This window comes from Streptopelia decaocto, assembly GCF_964273445.1.
Source record: "Streptopelia decaocto genome assembly, chromosome: 2".
Lineage (NCBI taxonomy): Eukaryota > Metazoa > Chordata > Aves > Columbiformes > Columbidae > Streptopelia > Streptopelia decaocto.
Window position 1 is genome coordinate 147,106,288 of NC_138655.1, and position 22,695 is coordinate 147,128,982.

Here is a 22,695-nt window from a genome sequence, read left to right on the forward strand (position 1 = left end):
AATGTTTATTTAAAATAAAAAAATCAGGTTGGACAGACATGACCTGATACTTCTCCTTTAATCATTCTATTGGCATATTATTTACAGTTATGCTGTACAAACTTCTGAGTTCAGATAACTGTCAAAATGAATTGGGTTCACCTTCATGCATGTTAGTTAGACTGACTGGCTTTTCTTCCCTCCTAGCTCCCCCTTCAAATAGTGTATTTGATGTTCTTTTCCTATTGAATAGTAATACATTAAGGATTTACAGTTCTCAGGCTAACTGGTAGCTCCATGTTCAGAGCACTAAGAAGAAACTTTTGCTTCAGGAGAGTTAAAGTGAACTGATGGGCAGGGGAAAGGGCTGTGACAGGAAAGCTGCTTGTACCCCAGGGCTTTGCAGCAGCTTTTATGGAGCATGTGTTACAAGGAACCCTCTGCCTGGTCTCAGTTATGCCTTAGTAAGTGCAGCCTCAACCTGCTCAGCTCACTAAGGACTCACAGGAGGCAGCACTAGTACAAAGCTTTCCCTGCAAAGGTAGTGGTACGGGACTGGGACCCTCAGGAGATGTACTATCTGCTTCAGCATCAAGGTTCAAAGTGAAGAAATAGAGCACAGCTGACCTCTCTGGCTTGCCAACTCAAATGTAAGTTGAATTACTCTCTTCCTTACAAGCCTTTATAATGCAGGTGAAGGTGTGAAATCTGAAGCCACGGATTTTCAAAATAGTAAAGATGTCTACGTGAATTTCTTTTTCTTTAATCCCTCACTGAGCTTGAACACCTTTTTACTGGAGTACAAAGGAATCTCTGTTTTCGCTTCCTCTCCTCCAGACTGAAGATCCTCTTCCAGGTGGATCCAGGTTATTTCTTCCTCCTTAAGTTACAACATCTGTAATGTAAGATGTCTCAGAATGTGGCACAGTGATACAGAAAGGCCAGTGGGAACGAAGAGAAATGTTACAAGAAGCTGAGGGAGTATTGCTTTCTCATCTTCCTCTCCACCATTACCTCCCATTTCCTTGCTGCCTCCTCAGTGCTGGTTGTGCAGTTGTGTCAGCGCTCGTCAGCTGTGTCAGGTGCCTTGGCTCAAACCCCAAACCAACCTGAAGGGACCTGAACCCATTTCAGATGCTTTCTGGGAAAATGTTCAGAAACTTTTCCTGGATAGAGTTCTCTGATGGATAGCTGATTTAGACTAAATAGATGAAGACAGTATTTGATTCTTGAGAATGGCAGGTAAGGTTCTTGGGTGACAGGGGAAGGGAACATGGCATCCAAAGCCTATTTCAGGGCAAGGTTAGGTCCTCTGCTGTATATGAAGGGCACAATCTGAGAAGCAGAAACTGGGATGTTCAGACATGCACATCCAGAAAATTTCTATCTATGCATCCAGAGCACTTTACTCTTGAACACTTCTGTGGTGCTTTGAGCGTCTAAATTTTGGAGTTGGCTACCTAACATAGTACTTAGGCAGCAGCTAGGTCTTTAGCTCATGCTGTGGATAAAGTCCATAAGAAACTAAACCTGGAGTTGTGGAGTTTGGGGTTGAGGTTATAGGGAGCTCTGTATTCTAAAGTTGAACTGAAATACTTTCTAACTTTGCCACTGAACATAAAACCCCAAATCTATGTTAGGCTTGAAACACTTCATAAGTAATGTGAATCCACAGGAGATTTATTTTTTCTTTTGGAATGTTTGAGGCAAATCATCTGAGTCTTTTTAGATTTAAAATGCAGGGAAAACCAGACATGTTTCTGACTTCTAAAAACACACTCTAAAGAGAGGAAAGTCAGTAGGTTCAGGACAAACCCAGTGACCCTGTACAAAGGACAGAGAGCTCCTGACAGCCAGTCTAACCAGTAGCACTACATTGGATAAACTGAAGATGGTGTGTACATTGAATCATAGTATAGTTTGGGTTGGAAGGGACAAGGTGCTTCTTCTAGTGAGGTATGGACCTACTTTGCAGTCAACAAACCTTCCTGACCACGAGTAGCTCCATTTTGCAGGGAATACGTTTTTTTTTTCCATTTATGGGCACATTGTTATTTTTCTTTTGGCAGGTCTCCCACTCTTGCCTCACCACATTGCTTCATACCTGTCAGCTTCTCTTTGTACCTGGGTGCCCTCCGCTGCTTTTTGGTCATCTTGACCAGATGTCATCTCTGTTTAAATGGTGGCAGGCAGCCAGGGAATGTTGCTTTGCAAAACCAGCAAAAATAGTCAATTCACAGCCAACACGGTAACCTTACATGGACACCTCTGGAGAACTTGGAGTTAGTTGCCCTCTTCCAACACCGACATGTTCAGTCCTGTCTGCAGGAGAGTCGCCAAAATGCTAGTGCACACCTCTGGGCAGTCAGAGGAGAGGGCACTGCTGACTGTGAGTCAAGGGAGAAGAACGTGGTGAGGAAGTATGTGAGATCTGGGGACCAGCATGCAAACCCCAGGGAGCTTACAAACGGGAGCAGTAACAAATACACCCCACACTGCCATCCAAGTGCACAGGGAGACGTGCACTGAAATGCTTGCTTATTTTGGAAAAAGCTGAGAGCTTTTCTTTTTCTGCCTGGACAATCTTTATAATGTTAAGTTCCTTGTGATATCAAATCCCATAATCATAGGTCACCCAGATAATCTTGATAATTTTCTTTCCAAAGTTATTTCCCGTTCTTTCTCTCTCTCACCCTATTATGATTCCCTCCAACAAATGGGTACTGGAGAGACCAGAAAGTTCAATGCATTTCATGTCAGGCATGTTTATTGTTGCAGAACAATTGCCACAGAATCCTATTAGTTTTATAGTGTGTTTTTGTGCTGATTTGAAGGTACCAAATGAAAGCGTAATGCAATGATAGCAATGATAGTTTGACAAGGGTCATGAAGGGCAAAATTACTCACTAGGGGCTACATTTTGAGCCCCAGCTCACACCACCCAGCTCTGTAGCAACATTGCTACTCCTCTCACCTTCTCATTGCCTTTTGGAGTCCAAAGATCTGCACTGGGCTGACACTGCGAGAGCAAGAGGACAGCTGGGAATGTGGTGAGGGCAATTGCTTGCTGGCTGAATGCTGCCACCTTACAACAAAGTGCCATGTCCCCATGTCAAGGATCATACAAGGTGGGAAGTGTTTTCAAAGCATCCCCCTGTCCTGAAGGAAAACTCAGAAAGGGAGCTGTCATCTCAAAAGGAAGGAAGAAAATTGGCATTTTATCAATGGCTGGCTTAATTTTGTCTGACTTCATCTGTTTTCAAAGCAGTTGGTCTAAACTATTCCTATACATCCACTGGAGAGAGACTGGCACACCCAGAGAGCTCAGGATCTTGTCTTTGTTAGAGACTTAGGATGGGAAGCTGTGCAGAGCAATACCTCTCCAAATCAAAGTCTGCTCGCTTTTCTCCTCTGGCTCCTCAGTTTGCCATGTAATCAAAATCTCCAGGAAACTGCTGCCAAAATCCACCCGCCTGCACAGCCACAAACGTGCAGGCATCACTGTGCTCATATTAATCATTACCCTTATCACAGGCCTGGCATTTGTGCTGAGCAGATCAGAGCATGGCACGAAGGCTGAGTCCAACAAACACGTTCCTTGGTGACAAAGCCCATTTTGGAGTGGTTCTAGCTGTCTTTTCGCACTGACTGATGGTGAAACAGATCCAGTGTATATTGAAATAACATAATTTTTGTCTATTAAAATACAGTTTTCATTTTCTCTTTCATTCATTTCTCTTTCATTTCTCTTTCATTGGGACACACTTTTTGCTTCATACCTAGGCTGCCAAGGTTGAAAGGGCAGGCCTTGGATTCACATTATCCTTAAGCAAAAGGCTCAACAAGCTTTAGCAATGAAGAGCTGAACAATCGGAATCTTTCTCCTATAATCTGGGTGGCAAAACACTTGGTCAGAGTGACAAAATCCCAACGCTGGGCAGTTTTATAAGATTTGATCCATATCAGCCATAGAAGCTCTCTTTTTACTTGATCCAGGCACTGCACAATTTGTCAGATTACACAACCTCTTGTAATCCCTTCCAATTCTACTTTTTTGCCATATAGCACCTGTAAACAAATGCAGTGCTACCTATGCTATGGTTGCTGTGCAACTGAGGTAGCAGGGACCTTAGGTAGTAACTGATAAGCAGCTGGATTTCAGATTAAGTTGGATAACTGTAGCAGTCCATTAAAGGGCCAGCACGAATCTACACAAAATACTTAGGACGTTCTACCAAGAGGTGACACAGGTCAGGCAATACCTATGCACATTATTCAGGCACAAACAGTCTAAACTGAACAGGCAAGAGTGCATGCAAGTGGAGCTCTCCAATGTATGTCTTGTGTACAGATGAAGTAATCGACCAGCTGAGAAGATGCGTAACAGAGGATGATAAGAAAACCCAAATGCACACACCTGCATAGGGAACCGACTTAATATATATATATGTCAAGGGATGTAGCTTGGATTTTTTTCTGTTTATTGGTTAGTTAAGAACCTTGTCCTCTCTTTTAGCTGTTTTATCATATTTAGCTCGCCATCTACCCAGGAGCTACATAGGTAGGTAGGAAGCTACAACTGTTTGATGAATCCAGTGCTGAGTTTTACAACTGGAAAAGGTTTAATCCCTATTAAGGTTTAATTCCTCAATCTGTAAAGAAAGAAGGATTAGAAACAGAGTCTGGAGCAGCTGTGGTTCTGGGCAAGCAGCTCTCCTCAGGATTGCCATTGTGTGGAGGGCTTCCCAAGGCTTTGAAGGTGGTCAGGAGATAGGGCAGCCAGAGGGAGGATGGCCAAAGGTGGCAGGCTCTGCTCTTCTGGATTTAGCCAATGTCTGTGAATATTTTGACTTCCTCAGTTGGGCCCAACTGTTTCGTTTAATGGCTCTCCACAAACATTTGCACAAAAGGTTGGGTTGCCTGCTTGCGCAAACTTTTTGGAATAGTTAATCTTCAGTCAGTAAATCATGGTTTGGGAGTAGAAATAAAATTGTGACTAGCAAATACGCAGTGACACAGAGGTCTCCTCAACTGTGCCAGCAGATGAGCTGAAACCTGCTTGTTCTTCTGTGGCCACGGTGGATACAGGCAGATCCTACCTCTTGGCCTGTGACAGAGCTCGTCCTGGTCATGTTCGGGCACGGAAACATTTTCTTACACGGGTGGATAACTTTTGCAACTATAATTATAGGTAGTAAATGCATTAGAAAAGATAAAGTCTCCTGATGAGTGACTCATGAACAGGAAAAAGGACACAGCTTGTCAAAGGCATCCACAACAAATGGCTAACTCTGTTCCTTCCTCTGGTTCAGGGAGGTTGCAATTTGCAGCTCCCAAGCTGCACTTCGGCTCAGCAGTGATTCAACTGCAGAAGCTCAGCTCAAGGGATAATGTCAGAAAATTGTTACTTGAGAAAAGATCACTCAAACAACACCGTCAGGCATTGTGGTGCTGGTCTTTGTTTGTCCCTCCACATTCATTTGTTTATACTGGAATGGAAAGGTAAAATAATATTCAGTTTTGTAAACATATCATCAGTAAAATACCCTTTGTTAATATTAATAAATGGCTTGCTTAAGAAAAACCCCCAAGTCCCTGTGGTAGGTATTAGCCTTTGGTTTCCAGTTACTCAACTTCTTTACAAGTCTTAGAGATCTCATAAACTTTGAATGTTGTAGTAAAAATATTTATAGGGTAAGTCAAAGAAAAACATAAAATTGCATTCAAGTTTTGACAGGAGTAAAACTACTTATCCTGCTTATTTTTTATTACAGAAAACTGGATGCTGTGACCTCACTAAAAAATGATAGCTATTTAAGCAGAAAGGTTGGAAAGGATTTTGTGCATGTTAGTATTTCCTTTCTGAAGTATTAATATTTACCTTGGGAAACTCTTAAGTGCTTAATTGGAAAAGACAGACAAGCAGTGCTAGTGGTGTCACAGGCTATTTATGGAGTCACAACAAAACTCTGCATGATAATTCCAGATGATACTTCAGTCAGAAGATGTGTTTAACCTGCATTTTCACTGTTCTAAGATTTGGGCTTGGTAAAGGCTAGATATACCACGAACAGCAGAGTTCTACCTCAAGTGCTTGAACTCAACTGTAAGATCCTAGAAAACCCACTTTCAGCTTTGTCGAATCCTGTTGATGCCTAAAGCCCCTACAGCATCTCCATTTCCATGAGCACTCCACCCTGACCCAGACATCGTTAGGCTGCAGGGAGGTCCAGATAAACCTTTGCCCACCTGGTCACTGCCTTACCCTGCCTGTGAGGTGTGATCCAGTTGGCAGGCTCGGAGCACGCTTGGTGCCTCAGACTTTGCATGGCAAGCAGCACAGGGCATGGCTTCCACAACTGGGCTGCCTGCCTGCCACTCTGTACTGGATTCACTTGTACTGGGAAAGGGACACCAGCTTTTAAATTCACACCTGGTTTCAGATCCTTGCATATGCCAGAGAAGTGTTTGAGACAATCTGAGATGAATTTTCCTCCATCTCTCTCTTGACTTGTTTCTGTGTCATAGCAATAGATACTTTGGGGGACTGTGAGAAAGACACTGATTAACCTCTAGGTTGTAACAGTACTCACATAGGGTCTGGAAAGGCTATGGTCAAGTCAGATCCAGGCCGAGACAAATAGATGACAGTATGTTCCTGCTCTCTGACAGCCAGCCTCTTTAGAAGACCTGATCATGAACGTCTTACATCATTAATCTGTCTTAAAAATTCAGGCCTCAGTCCCATAAAAGAGATGCAAAGTTTTGTCTGGGCTGAGAAGATAAGCAGCAAAAGGTCTGCAAATGCTTTGCTTGTAATGCCTGTGTCAACAGTGAGGATTTTCATTTAGCAAGAGACTCTGCAGTTGAGAAGCTGCTTGATGGGGACAGGGACAGCCTAATCAAAGGTCCTGAAAAGTAAGTGTCCTATAGCACACTTAGTACCAGTTTAAACACTAAATTTTCAAGTGAGCTGAGCTGCTGTTTAGGCACTAAAACAAGTGGCTGGAGGTTTTTTTTGTTGTTGTTGGTGGTGGTTTTTTTTAGATCTGAAGTGAAAAAATTGCTCATTGCATCTCAGAGCACTTGGGCTGGTGGCACTTCAGATCATTCAGATCATCCATCTTTCACCTCTCCATGGGAAAGCAGCTGAGCATCTGCTGGGATTCCTTTTTATCACTTTCCTGGTGAAGACTGATGTTTCTCCCTCAGCAGCAGGGTTTCAGTGGTGGCTCATGCTGAGAGGCTGCAAGGCACCTCTTGCCTGGATTGAGAGCTGAGGGCCAGGCACCCACTGCCATGGGAATCTCCCAGGATATCCTCTCCTGTAAAAAAAATCTTACATTCCTGATTCATCCTAGGTTTTGGATTAAAAAATTATGTAATAAAGCATGAAGTTTATCTGGGACAAACGCTACAACCTCCTCCTCTTTAGCCTTGGCAATGCATCCCGGTGTTGCTTTGCGAATGGGGCTGTGAGTGTAGGTTCCCCATGGGGAGCCCGGCTGAGGGATTTGCTCAGCCTTGCTGGGATGGGGGTGAGATGGCAGCTCGTACTGCTGCACTTAACACCCGCAGCTCCGGCAGTGTTAACACACACCTGGAGCTTTTTATTGCTATTATAAAATGGGAGTTTAGTTAACATACTGTCCCACCATGTTTAGATAGAAAATATCCAAAGGTTTCAAGACTGCAAGCCAAAACATAAAGAAAAGCTATAATAACTCTCTCTGCCTCTGTTTTGAGACCTCTTTTTCATTAGGATGTGACCAATGAATGATTGTCCATTCTCTGCCTTCATCTTTTGTAGACAAGGTATTACAACTTCTGTTAGGAATAGTTTTTATGGGTAACAATACAGAAATAGTTTCATAAGAACTCTCACTTCTTGCAGCATCAGCTACAAGTTACAACATAAAACCACCAAACCCCTGAAGATTATATGAGAGTCATAGTTTGATGAACCATTAAATCAGGTAACCCTTATTCCGGATATTTCAGTTAAAAAATGTTTTAATGCTCTCTTTTTACAGCATTGCTTACTTTGCATGATCCTGTTTTTAATCAGCTCCCTTGGTAAGAACCATGGATAAACACCACCTTCACATGTGTGCACAAGTTCTGAACTTTGAACGAATGCAGTATGTTAATACATATTAATCTGTTTACTTACTTAGCCTGTGTCTGGTCACAGCCAATAAATCCACAAATCCAGGCACTGCTGACTGTACGGTGGGCATGTAAGCACACAGTACACAAAGGAAAACCTGGAAATTTGTCAGCTCATGGAAAGCTGGACCTTACTTCATAAAATGGGAGGATGCATATGCTGAAGATGTGGCTTCCGAGGCACGATGCTGTTCACCGCATGCTGGCAGCTTGTTTGGCTTTGCATATATTGCAGAGGAGGATGCTGCTCTCACCTCTAGGACGTGATCCTGAATTTACTGCCTTGCTGGGTATTACCTACAAGCACAACCTCAGTGAGTGAATTCAAGTCTCATTCAACACATCAAACCAGGCATGATGGGGGGCTTATGTGAATTCTTTTTCCCCCTAGATAGAACCTGAAAGGGTCTGGGAGAGACTCATGTACTTTACATGTACCCAGAATTGGTTTCTTTGTAGGATGGACACATAGGTGTTAATTAGATACAAAGATATTGTGCAACCTCACCAGGGAGGCATGCGGTACCACTTTGCTTTGGGTGTGTTAGTGCAGAATTTGATGTTGTAATGACTGTGTGCCTCAGTTGAGGGCTTAGGGTTAACTGGTATACAAGGATATTGCACTTCGAGTTTGAGTTGTATACTAAACTTATCTGGTTTCTTGTTTAGAAAGAGAGAAGAAAAATCTTTGCTGTATTTTATGTCACCTTCTGAATGGGACACAAGGCAGAGTGAGAGAATCCAGTTTCCTCTTGGCACAACCTCTTAATCTCTCCCCTGTAGCTGTCTTTGAGATGAAGACTCACTGGCATGCAGATCTGGGGCAGAGCCTTCGGGAGTAAAGCTGTGTCTTAATTTGACTGCAAAAGTGCTACTATTTGGGGGCCTGGGGGACGTGGGTCTCCCCCCTCCCTGAGCTCTGCTTTCCAAAAGTGCCTCTGGAGCTTGCTCCATGTAGTGTAGCAGGGGTCCAGTAACACTTTAGTGAAGACAGATGTTAATGCTGAGTGAGCAGAAGCTAACAGACTTGCAGAGCAACCTTGGCAGCTCGCCTCATTTTTCAGATTTCAATGTGCCTACAAAACTTAAAAAAAAAAACCCTCAGAAGAAACCCTCTCTGCATTTTAGCCTAGAGCAAAGCCATGGTGTAAGTAGTTCATCAAGATACACTCTCTTTAGCTCCTTAAACACACAGCTAGATCAAAATAAAGTATGAAGAGCATAAAGTAACTCACAGACACCATTTATTAACACTGAGGCCTGCTGCAGGAAGAAAGTGACCCAGTAAATATCCTCCCTGAGTAGTAAAGAAAAAGTTATAAGAACTTTTGTAAGCTGTAATTCCCTAGGGAAAAAGAAAAAAAAAAAAAAAGAGAGGTTTTTACAATCTTTCATCTCTGCTTGAAAGCAGAAATAAAAAGCCAGCCCCTAAACTACTAGGTGCTTGTGAGCAGCTTGTTAATAATGTCATCTTCTGTCTGGTCTTAAAGGAAAAGGAGAGATATGGAAAGAAAACAAACCCACAAACAGTGCTGATCAGCTTTATGAGTGCTACAACTTCAAAGACTGGAAGAAACGCTCCCCAGACTGGCTGTTTTAAGGATCAAGAGTTCAGAAGCTTTAAAGGGCCTTTATTAGAGAATATTCTGCATGAGAAGCTAACAGTTTCTGATAGTACTGCAAATGGATATCTTGCACTGGCAGACTCATATGTAACAAAACTACTCCAGTTTCTTAGGAAAAGCCAACAATATGATCCTGCTTATTTTTTGCTTGTATATGTTGTGTTTCAAGCAAGCATATTTTACACAAGGCAGTGTGGTGGTGTGTGCAAATACCATCCCCTTTTTACTGGGAACTAAACTGAGATGGAGGGGAAGTGCAGCCAAAATTTTCATGAGCAATCTTAGGTCTGGGATCCTACCATCTAGGTTGCTCAGCATGGGATACACAGACATGTGTATTGGGGTGCTCAGGATCAGCGTGGTGTAAGATTTGTAGGGTGCTGCCCTGTCTTGAGTGGGTTTCCTATGCAGAAAGGAGGAAAGAACTGTAGAATGTTATAAAGAAACAGATTTCATAAACCAGGTGGCCTCCTCATTAAAATATCCATTCTCTGTTTTGCAAACAAGCAGGACTGTGGCAGTTTAGTCGTTTTGGTTTGCATTTCTATTCTTGCAAAGTGTAGCACATCAGTTTTATGTGGCACATGCAGTGATTTTAGCAGTGTAAGAATAATGCAGATGTGTAAGTTCCTTAGACACTCTGATATTTTTATCAACACTGAGCAGAAAAAACAAGGCAGAAAATTTATGTTGAGCTATGTCCAATTAAATGTGTTGTTGCTTATACTCTCTCTGTACTAATTTTCTTTCTCTGTGGCAACTGCTGGTCTGAGTTTAGCTGCACGGTGTCTAAGAAAGTTTACAGCAAGTGTTCCAGCAATCAGAAATGTGATCATCCTCAAAGGATTTAGGACAGTAAAGGGAATGCATATCAAAAGAAAAGTTAGAATGATTTATCTGTTTGCCATACAAACAACTGAAATACACTAAAAAGAAATGCAGCAGATTGTGTGCTAAACGCCAGCACTGCACTTGCAAATAATGAGTTAACCAATAAGTTGACTGAAATAAATGTGCATTTTTTTTCTTCTGTGGACAACTGAGTCTCTAACAAGAACCACGTCTGTAATAAAAGTTATGATGTCTCTAGCAGGAACTGGTAGTGCAAATCAAACATACCATTAGCTTGTCAGGCTCAGCCAAGTGAAATAACAAGCAGCTGGGTAGTGCTGTACACTGAAATGGAAAACTGTTGCCCCTTAACAGAAGATTTCCTCAGAGAAAATTAAGCATGAGGGGCAGCGACAGACCTGGTTATTCATGAGCACGGTGTCATGGGGAGGTCAGTGGAAGGACCTTACTTAAACCATTATTCTGGTTCAGGAAATGCTGCCTGACTCCTGAAGTTAGTGGAGCAAACTCTCCCCGACACCTCAATGAGTAAATCAGGGTAGCGGGGAAGTGCCTGGCACCAGGGGAAACGGAGAAGGAAGGGGCAACATGCGATTTCCCATTTGACCAGCCACGCTTGGCCAAGAGACCCAAGCGCTGAGATGGAGGGGAGGAGGGAGTGTGCCTGGCTAAGGGGGAAAAGCAGATCTCTTCTTGTTTCTAAGGGTACTGAAGAATAAACCTGGAAAGTGAAAAGTTTTCCTACGGCAGATGGGGAATTGGACGCAGAATGCGCTGGGCTAGATGAGTTTCGTACTTTGGGCTTTCAGCTGAATGCAAGCCGTTTGTATTGTCACATGCTCTTTTACAAGTTTTTGGCTGATGGAGCCTGGGTGGCAGAGTGGAAAATTGTTTGGGAGGTTTGTGTAGCCGTGTGTGTGTTCTGTGGCCCCGAAGCCAGACATTGTTTATTGAGTCCTGTGAGGGATCCTGGTAATCACAGCTGATTTGCAAAAGCATATCTGTTGCCCACATGTATCAATTAGATTGTAGTATTTGTGTACAAATCATGGACTTGATATTGATCCTGCAGCTTGCGGCCAGCTGAGAGCGTTTTTATGCCCGTCCAGAGGGAGGTACTGCTATTAAGCCCTGGTACTCCATTTCCAAAAATTTCTGCTGCCCCTGCAAAGGTGCACCCAGCTTTGAAATGCAGGTTTGGATCTAACAGCTGCTTGACGTTGAACTCCAGGCCATGAAATATCTGCAGACATCTCCTCGTGGTAGCCACCCATCTGGCCTTCCGAGTGCCTCAGCTCCCTGATGGGGTCATGAAAGCCCCAAACCCATTTTCAAGCTAGTAGTTTGTACAGGAGAAGGTTGAACTACACTTCCCAGAAGCCAGATCTTGAAAGAGAGAATTTTAAAGGCGATAAATGTGTTTTCTGGCTCCAGGTGCTGTTGTTTCATATCCTTTTCTTGATGCTGGAATATGCACCAGTCTGAATAGAAAAAGGAAACAGCATTTTGACCAAAAATGTTACTTTTCACAGAGTAATTCTAAACTATTTCCACATGCCCGTGGAACATGTATGCACTGCTTCTACCAGTGATGTGTCTAAACCCAAACCCAAGTGAATGCAACAGCATCTCCCCTAAGGAGGGACTGCCAGGCCATTTCTGGGTTGGCAAAGGTGCCCCAGGTTCCCGCTGGGCACTCAAGCTGTCAGTCTCCAGGGGGCCAATAGTGGCCCCGCAGACTCAGCTCCAGCTGTCACTACGCAGGGCAAATTTGACCTCCAGTTTTTCAGAGTAAAATCTGGACTGTGAAAGGCATAGCAAACTTTTGCTCCAGCTCTAATAATCAGAATTGGCTGGAAAAATGCTACAAGTATATCACAAAAGAAAATCCTCAAATGCTTTTCTTTGCAACTCTATCAATTTTTTTTTTTTAAATTTAAAAATACAACTGTGTTAATTTTTTCATTTGGTAATAAGGGAGGAAAACTCCCCCTTCCCTTCATCCTTCCCTGCCTTGGGAAAAAGGGAAAAAATTGAGGGAGAAAGAAAAGAGGGTTTCTGGGATAATAATGACTTGAAACTTCTTTTTTTTCTTGAAAAGTTAAAACATTTTGGAAATAATTTTTCCACATTTCTGCTTTCTTTTGAAAGATCCTTTTTAAGAAAAATGCTTTAAACTCCAAATATTGGCCAACTTTATAAACAAAATTCTTTCCCTGTTTTATTAAGGGAAGTAAACAAGGCAAAAGTGATGGCTGAAGCAACAGCTTCCAAGATGATTGGCACATGGAAACTTTTATCTTTTCAGCTATAAAGTTTGATTGGTTTTCATCCCCCCTGCCTCACTTCCTCCTTTCCTCTTTCTGAAAATTATTGCCTTTCAGTTTGTTTTAATGGTGTTTATGTAATGTCATAAATATTCTTGTTTAGAACTGTAATTGTTCCCTACGATTAATTCTGCTCATTCCGAGAGATTGTGCAAGTTTTTCACTGGAGGGTCTGTCTTCTATGTTCGTGTGTTTCTCCATGTAAAAGGCAATGTATCCATTACTAAAGCTGTGCCTGGGAAGGGAGGGTTAATGCTTTTCCTTTTTCCCATGGCAAGGTTTGGAAGCATTTTTGTAGAGTGTTTAGTATCATTCCTCTTCGGGTTGGGATTAAGGTAATTGACAGGGCGTTGGGCCAGGGGTCCTTTAGCTGTCCCACCTCGGCTGCAGGGGGTGGAAGCATGCTATGGCCAAAGTCACTTCCTTTCTCTTATATCCCATTAGTCTGCCTGTGTTTTCGATTTCAGAGGAATTCCTATAAATACATTGACTGTAGCTGCTAATTGTGGGTAAAACATCAACTAGGTGGAGGCGGAGGGAGCTTTCTCAAAATAAGGACTATAGGATTCAGCCCTCTGTATTTTCCAAAATGGATTTGCAGTATGTGGAGATAACAATCACCATTTCTGTGAAGACTGTTCTGCGTTATGTTAGGGGAAACAGTTGAAATGAGACCTTAAATAACAGGCTGAGCCCCATCCAACAGTGCAGAAGTGACTGACGGTGCATAAAGGCCAGATGCGTGTACATGGTGCCCAGCACGTTTACCTTTGGTGTTGTGCCTCATGTAGTGAGTTAAAAGAAGATGGATAGCAAGACTTTAACGCCCCAGAGCAATGGAAAAAAGCTTGGAAGAACTGAGTAGAAGCTATACTTTGAAGAATGCACTGAATATATATTCAAAATGCACAGCTTGTCTCCTTTAGTGTATTTCAGGCATATTTTTACATGGTACAATTTTTTCCTAATGTCTTAGCAGCTAGAAACGCCTGATCTCCTGGAAATGTTTCACTGTCATTCTCTGAGATGGTTTTGCAAGCAATCATTTTAAAGCCCAGATGAATTGACTGTGATTGTTCAGCATAAAATGAAAGAAGTTATGTACTATTTGGGGAATTTGTGTAATTTAATTTTTGCTCAATCCATTTGCAGAAGCCCTCTAGGCAGCTTCTAGCAGCGGCTGGGGATGGGTTTGTAGCAGGGGATCTGTATGCTGTTGTTTAACACCTGAAGGAGGCTGAAAGAACAGACCCCACTCTTGGCACTGCAGGAGTCCCACAGGGACCCCTTGGTCACTGGAGGAAACTTGCTCGATGCTGTGGGTGTCCTGTGGTCATGGAGGGGTTCAGCCAGGCTGGTGGGGAGAGGACAACCTGGAAACTGCAGAAAGGAGAGCTCTCACTAAGCCAGAACATGGTTTTGCCATGCTGATTCAGTTATGTCTGTATCCGAAAAAGAAAAGAAGAATGAAAGACTGACTAGAAGCGCAGTTTAAATAAAGCAGTCTATAAAAACTGGCAGGAAACTATTGGGAGACCTCAGTGGAAAATCCCAGAAGAGGCGGGTGTCCCCACACGTTCCCTTTCTAGGCCCCCATCACAGAGCTGGGGATCTCATTAGGTCATGTTTACCAAAGGGGCTTGTTTTCTGTCTTCTGATTCTGCCAGCGACAGGACACGGGGAGAACAAAGCCTGTCCTAAGTGACCACCGATGGAGCCAGCCCTATTCACGGATTAGGGCTGCCATGGAAACTCGGTTTGCAAAGCTCACCACTGCAAACACGGAATGAACCGCCAGGTCAGCACCCAAGATTAAAGGGGTGGGAAAGAGGGGTTGAGCAACTGTTTGCTGAACTCATTTCAGGAGATTTCCTGGAACAGTCCAATATTCCAAAAATTGGAATGAAGAGTTTTTAGTTAAAAACAGAGTGAGAATTTCCCTTGTTTGAGAAAAGGGTTGTGTCCTTTGGATGCATTCAATGAAGGGCAGCAGCAGAGCTAAGTATTGATTTAAATTCAGAATAACCTTAAAAGACCTAAAAGAGGTTTAATGATCAGCCGTATGCTGAAAATGGATCCCAGAGGACTTATTGTTCAATGTCATGATTTACACAACATGTTATCAGCCACCAGATTAGGAGTTCTTGTGAATCTGATTTTGATCATTGTGAGACAAAACTCATATCCAGGTTTTGACTCTATTTATCTACACATTAGCTAATCCTAGATATGTTAAAAGCATGATTGACTGTTTCAACACCTGGAAAATAAAATTTCTCTTACAAAATAAAACAATGAAGTTTGCAGCAAAGTATATTTCAACAAGCACCTCTGCTTTTCTTTTTTTTTTTTTTTTTTTAAATATCTGAAATTATATATGTTTTCCATCCAGGTTCCATGACTAGGGGATAGCCTGTGATCTGGGAGACTTAGATTTACATCCTACTCTCTTACCATCTTCCTCATAACCTAGAACAAGTTACTCTGTCACAGGAGCTCAGAGAAACATGCTGTGTTCTCTGCAGCCTGGCAGTATCTCCCCCAAGGGCTCCCTGTGTGTTGTGAAATGCCCAGCTGGAAGCTGCTCTGAAACCCAACGCAAGATGCATCGGAAATACCTTTAAAGCCAAAAGCGCGATTCATCACCTCAAACTTTAAACCTGGAGGTAGCAGAGATGGCTAATGTGGTTTTATTAATTTTTTTTCTTAAACCATTGCTGTGAATATCACAGTCAGGTTAGAAGAAAGAACGGGTACATGAAAGCCTGTGAGACAGCTGCAGTGCTTTGGTATGTGTGTCTTCCTATTCAGATACTGATGTCCTGAATTTTATTACTTGACCGTGTCTTTCAGCCAATTGGCCACCCATTCTGGAGAACTTTTGCTTAAAACTTATGTCCTTAGCAAGGGAAATGTCAGAAAACACATTATTAAGCTAAAAATGCAACCCATGGATCCTTTTCCAGACAGTAAAACATTTTCTCTCTCAGTGGAGGAGACTGTGGCTTGACATTCTTCACAAATCCAAGTTAACCAGTTCTTTTTATCTATTATTCCTATTTGCTATGGGACAGTTGCTTAACACAGTGTTCAAATATCTTGCTGAGTTTAAATTGGTTGGTTGTTCCCCAGATTTTCTATTTCTGCATAAGATAGCATGTCAACCTTTCTCTAGTTCTCTGGAGCCTCATAAACCCTCATGAGTTTCTAATGGCTCAGCAGTTGTCCTGGTTAAACTGAAAACTGAATTTCCTCATTCTTTCCTTCTGTTGGTCTTATACAGAGAAGTTTGAGGGTTTAAAACTCTGCTGAACGAAAAAAACAGAAGGTGGGGAGAACTGCTGGAAATCAAGTGAAGTCAAAACCTTCACAGTTTTTATTGGAAGAGCAAACTGGATCCACGGGCATAACGCTGAAGAGGGAGAGATTGTGGGTTATGTAAAACTAGGCACGCAGTAAACACAAGAAAACATTGAACTCTCATACAATGATCTCTAAATTCTGTGTTTGTAGAAGCACACTTCAGAAATATGAAATAAAAGAAGTGGAACTGCAAAAGTTTTATCTGTTAATGCTAGAGCAATTGGAGCTACCTGTGCAAATGCAGATGTGTGGGTTCTGTGCACACTCATCTCTGCAGAGCTGCTGCAGGATCTCGCTTCACACACGAACACAAAAACCTCAGACACGTTTCTTCTGATTCCTCTGGGAGAAATGACCTGAATATTTGTTTTATTTTGTTCAGATCCAAACTGAGATCTGAACAAAATTTCTCTCTGAGCCTGTGGCTCAATATGTGAAAGTCCACATGTGTGTGGATCTGGCTCACTCTGGCTGGAATGCCTCAAAGTTTCCTTTTCTGCTTATAGAAATGTCAGTAGTTTCTTGCTAAATACACTGAAGAGCTTCCTTAGATCCTCATTTGCATATGTTTTGTATTATCTGTGTTTTTGCTTTGCATGGTTTATTCTTCCCTCCCACAACTTGCCACTATCCTCTTCACTAAGCCGCCTAACTGAAAACTGACATTTTCTAATTTATTATTCCAAGTCCTTTTAAAGTCAGAAGAATAGCTGTGCCCCTGTTTGGTTAAAGGAAGACATTTAATACCAAATTTTGTCTTTCCTGTACTTAAAAATATTTTTTCCTCTTCCCTCAGTAAGAGATGAAATGATGACCCTGCAGAGCAAAAGTCTCCATTAAATCAGCCATTGGAGAGGAGACAGACTGGGTTTTTCATTTGAGTTTATTTTGGTTTGTGCTTAAATATATTTTTTTAACCCATGTTGGAAAAAAAAGGGGGGGGGGGGTAGTTACTAAAAGAAGGGCAATTGCATCCTCCCACTGGAGTTCAGCCTACAAGCTACCCTTTCTTGGGAGCTGGTTTGATTTCCCTCGGATTTTGCTGCTCCGGGCAGGGTGTTTTATCTGCCTTTTAGCCTCTGACCCAGAGGTGTGACCTTTTCACTTTTATCTCTTTTGGAGTAAGCCTGGGCCCTGTCAAAGTTCCCTGAGAGACTAATGGTAAGCACAGAGTAAGAAAGGCCATGTCTGACAGTGAAGAGGACAGAGCGCTGCGGTGGGTGACGGAGAGGTGCCTCCCGCCTGCTCTCTGCGACAGGTACTGTGGCCGTCCAGCCCCAGCAGCAGCTCTGACACCCAGCAGCAGTGGCTGCCTGAGTGCAGGCAGCTGAGGGCTAATCCCTGCTAAACCCACCTTTGCCTCCCACCCCAGCAATGCAGCAGCAATAAATAAGGGCATGCTTGCTTATCTCTTTTTGTTTAAAGCAGACAGATTTAGTCCTGGTATGAAGCAGCTCATGGAAATAATATTCAGCTCTTACTATTAACCTTTATGTTTTTTTAAATCTCCTCTTTTATTTATTTTTTTTTTTTTTCCTACAGAGAAGTCTTTTCTGTGTCCTTGAATGCAAGATCTGTTGAGCTTCAAAAAATAGACATTCATTTCTTGTATTCTTACTAATTCACAAATTCTGGATGCCTTAGAGCAGCATTGTCAGCAACAGCATCTTTCAAACTGCCTGAAGAGGACACAGAAAATCAGCACAAGAAAAATGCATCTGTGATACAGAGCTGCATGGGATGTATCCTACGAGGATCCTTCCTGATGCTGGAACAGGTAAAGAAGTTGAATAAGTGATGTTGTTGAGTTGCTGGTGATGTGATTTTTGGCGCTGGTATCTGTTTTAGAGCCTCGGCAGTGACTGCTGTGATGGGTCCTGCTCAAGCATTGAGAGAAAGCAACCGTGCAGGAGCCACAGAGCATAACCCTGCCTCTGGTGATGTGGTGCTGCATCAGTACGTGTGGAACAAGAACTCCTTTGGGCTGCTTTATTTCCTGACCTCAGCAGAGAAGAGGGGAAAGGAAAAGGCGAATAACAGCTACACACTGCGGGATTTCTGCCTTCTGTTTTGGAAAAGAAACTGCAGAGGCGAGTCAGAGAGCCAGGGAAAATGAGTGAGCTGTTTTTTGTGTGTTTGATTCAAAGCCTGCAGTCTGCCTGTGTGGTTCCACTTGGTTCCAGTGTCTGTGACTTTGGACCAGAGCTTGTTTGAAAAAAGGGACACAAGAGGTGTGCAAAATATTCCTTTAGAAGAGAAGGTCCTGCATCGCGGGGAAACCTCTGCACCACTCATTGTGAGGAATGAAGTCCAGCTGGAGGTCCCCATTGCAGGGAGGCATTGGGAGATGAAGTATTCTGTTAGGGAAAGGGAGAGTTTTCAAATATTTGTTTTTTATTAAAAAAATTCCCACATAAATTTTCTGTGGAAAGGAAGAATTTCTCAGAAATTCCCCACAAAGAATAAAGCTACTTTCTATAAAAAACTTTTCAATTTTAAATAAAAACATTTCCATCCAGCTTATCCTAGAAGTAAAGGTTCTGACCCTCAGTTAGCCTCTGGAGGTGGATAAGGATGAGAATTGCAATCCTTATAGACATGCCTAGACATACCTACAAGATGGGGTATAGCATGTGTTCAATATCCTGCAAGAAACACAGGATAAAAAAGATTAGGGAGTCCTCTGTGCTTCAGCTCTCTTGTGCCCAAAGCCAGTTTGTGCACGTGCAGTAGCTCTAATGGACCGGAGCCCAACGGTGTTAACCAGCCACCTGTTGGTAACACAGCCCAACTAAACCAAGATGCTTCACTGTAAACAGTGCTTTTGCATTTTTTTCTACAATAGAAATGCTCCTAAGCATAAAGACAGCTTGTACACTCTTATGCATGCAGCTCTTCTCTTCATTTTCAGCATGGGTACTTTCATGGAGTTTACTCATCTGCAACATTTCTTCTCTCCCTCCAGACCAGACCGCTGCGTGCCAGAAGCTGGTGCTCATCCCCATTTCCAGTGTGTGCCACATCAGTGGAACATGAATCATGGCTGGTGTTTTGGATTTGCAGACCAACTTTCAGATTTCCAGCTCTTCTCTTTGATTATGACAGTGCTCTTATTTACCTTGCTGTTTTTCACTAAAAAACAAATAATAATTGTTGAGGCAGGAAAAGAAGGGCTGAATGACCACCTCTCAGTTGTACAGAAAACCCATTCTGTACTTACCTGGGAGATTCGAAAAAAAAAGAATTTATTGAATCTTATGGGTAGAGAATTAATTTGTTTCACATTGGTGCCCTCCTTCAGGCTGCTGGCTGAAGTTGGCTTTAAAAAAGCACTGCATTATCGTAAAGAGTTCGTCTTGCATGAAAAGTAAATAGCCTTTCAATGGTCAGGATTTGTTGTGGTAACTCATCATAAATCAGAGTAAAGAAGAACATAAAAAAAAAAAACAGATATTTTCCCTCTGTGGTGGATCTTAAAATTTTCAAATGTCTGATGTTGATTTTATCAACTCTTCCCTGGAAGCAAAAAACCTTCTCAGTCTCCCATGGAAGCTACTCTGCGGGACTGGAACCAGCTGCACTATATGTCTCCTTCTCTTTCTTGTATCTTCTTGCTTGGAACTTTCAGCTGTCAAGAGATAACAACTTCTGACAAAGTCTTTAGAGTCACTTCCTCTGGGGAGAATTCAAAGCTGGGTATCTATTGTTGTTCTCTAGCTGCACATATGTATCTTTATGATGGGCTGACCCCCAGCCCGCAAACCCACAGCCTTCCCTCCTTCCCACCAAGTAATTTGTTGAAAGTAACCAACTCCTGAAAAAAAAACGGCTCCCATGTGTCAGACAAAAGTGGAGAAGGGTCCAGTTTGGGTCTGGAAAAGCCTGGGTACAACTCGCAGCTCTGCCACATAGCTTCCCTGCAAGTAATTACGTGTCTTTGCACCTCACACATAAAATGGAGATATAAAAAGTCAGTCACAAAAGTGGTCTCACATCTTGCCTCAAAACTTGCCATCTCACTTAACTGTCATGATTTGTTTTACCTTCTGAATTTGAGCGTGTCAGATTTGAGAATTCAAGCCATTTTCAAACTTTTTTTCTGAAAACACTTAGTTAAGATCTCAGGCAACAGGCTTTTGGCAAAAGACACAACCAAATCCCAAAGCTGGCTCATGGGACATCTCTATCCATCTTCAAGCTTTAAGCTTGACACATTGTACCTGACAATGGTAGATGGGGTTTTGATTTTGGAGACATTTTTATATGAGGTATGCCAGAACACTGATTCTTTCATGTATACATAAAAATGCTTTGCCAGGAGGTTATACTTCATTTGGGCATATACCTGTTAACTGTTGGCAAAATGGCTTTAGCTGATGCCCACTGCCTCTTCACCGATAGACTTTATTTATAGCAGTGCTCTGAAAATTGGTAAATTTATTAAAGCAGAGAGGCTCCTCAGATCTGTACTCATTCCAACTTTTTCAGAGACAAATATTCCAACACCACACTCATTTTTGCAATCCCCATTGCAGACGTTTAACTGCAGGATGATTCAGGCCAATTTAAGCGGCCAAATTTCCCTATACAGTCAAAGAAGAGCGGTCTCTCCAAGGGTGTTTCAAAGCACAGCTATTGGCTGCCCAGTGCTAGACAGTATGACTGTCTTCTTCCCAAATAATTCAGCCTCTCACAAGAAAATCATGAATCAGGCTGAAAAAATTGCATGACTTCTTAAAAACAGAAAGGGTAATTTTGTTTGCTGTTCTCAGGTTTTCAGGCTGCTCCTCTCCAGTCATTATAGCAACACACTTGCTGTGTGATCAAGCTTCATGTGGGCTCTTGGTTTCTGATTCTGGGCCTCCTGCAGCAAGAAAAGTAATTGCTGTAGTTTAACCCAAGCTGGTAACGGGGACCACATAGATGCCCACTAAGAAACCCCTCCCTACCCCGAAATGGGATGGGTGAGAGAATTGACAGGGAAGGATAAACTCATGGGCTGAGAGAACAGTTTAATAAGACAGCAAAGGAAGAGGAAAAAAAAATACAGATATTTATAAAATAAATTATGCACAATGCAATTGCTCACAAACACCAACCCAGTACAGCTGGTCGCAGAAGAGCACAGATCTGTAGTTTGAGCTCAAACATGATGGGGCCGAACAGCCAGCTCTGGAAGAAAAGTGCTCCAGTCTCAAACATGCAATCCCAGAAAGAGAGCAAAAAGGTAAAAGGCAAACCGGCAAAAGGCAGAGCTGGAAAAGATGGACATGGAGCTAGACACAGAGCATGATGTTAATGGTAAGGAATATCTCATTGGTCAGCCTGGATGTCAATCTAGGTGCTGTTCTGTTATGTTCCCTCCCAGCTTCTCTGTGCACCTGCAGCTGGAAAGTTGAAAAAGTCCTTGGTCTCCTTGGCAACAGCTAAAACATCAGTGAGTTCTCACATTGTTTTCACATCCACTTCAAAACACAGCCTAGCTACTGGAAATTAAAAATCAACTCTGTCCCAGGGACAGGGACTCCTTCCCATAGGAAGTTCAGTGTGTTATCACGTTATTCTCATACTAATTCCAAAACAAAAGACCATGCTAGATACTAAAAAGAAAAGTTTCTAAATACTATGAAGAAAATTAACTAGATCCCAGCAAAACCAGCACAGTAATATATAAAGGTAGAAAGACTGAGAAAGCGGCTGATGGGGAGGCTTTCTTGCTTTCTGGCAGGCTGTTCACCTGGCAGCTTGGCAGCCTGTTGGCAGGGCTGGCTGGGAAGCCTTGGGCCACAGCACCAACAGATGAGGCCCTCTGGTTAAGAGTCCCTGAGAGTGCAATTAACAGGCACCATGGGACTGGATCTCCCTGGGGTCGTGTTCCCAAAGTTGAAAAGAAACAGAACTGTTTTTTCGTTGAACGGAGGAAAATCTTATTTCTTTCCAGCCTGGAAGAGATCCCACAGGGTTCTGTGCACAGAGGATGTGAGATCTGAGTATCCGATGCACACAGAGAACAGTGTTCATTGGTCTTAAGCTCGTTATAATTACAGATTTTGAGATGTAGTGAGCACACCACTGATGTGCCTTGTTTTTTCTCAAGGCAGGTTTCTGTTCAGTTATGCCAACTACTGCTTGAGGTTTGTAGGCTGATTTTCCAATCCTGTCCTTGGGAATCTGATGTCATAACTTTGACAGTGCTAGTTTGGATGTTGCCTGTTTTATGCTATATATTATCTACTCTTGATGATACTCAGTGTGGTGAATAGCACATGCAGACTGTGTTTCCTGGGATATACAGTGATTTCAGGCAAATAAAGGAAAAACAAAGTGAGAAAAGCGGTTGTGGAAATATTAATTCTGTTGCCTGAATGTGGCAAGAGGCG

General features: G+C 42.5%; 1 long non-coding RNA gene across 1 annotated transcript; it reads left to right on the forward strand.

The window, feature by feature from the left end:
* Positions 1-530: 530 nt before the first annotated feature.
* On the forward strand, positions 531-21,005 carry LOC309435509. Its single transcript, XR_014183174.1, has 3 exons — positions 531-629; positions 17,960-18,092; positions 19,281-21,005. It is a non-coding gene; the product is annotated as an uncharacterized lncRNA (long non-coding RNA).
* Positions 21,006-22,695: the final 1,690 nt, after the last annotated feature.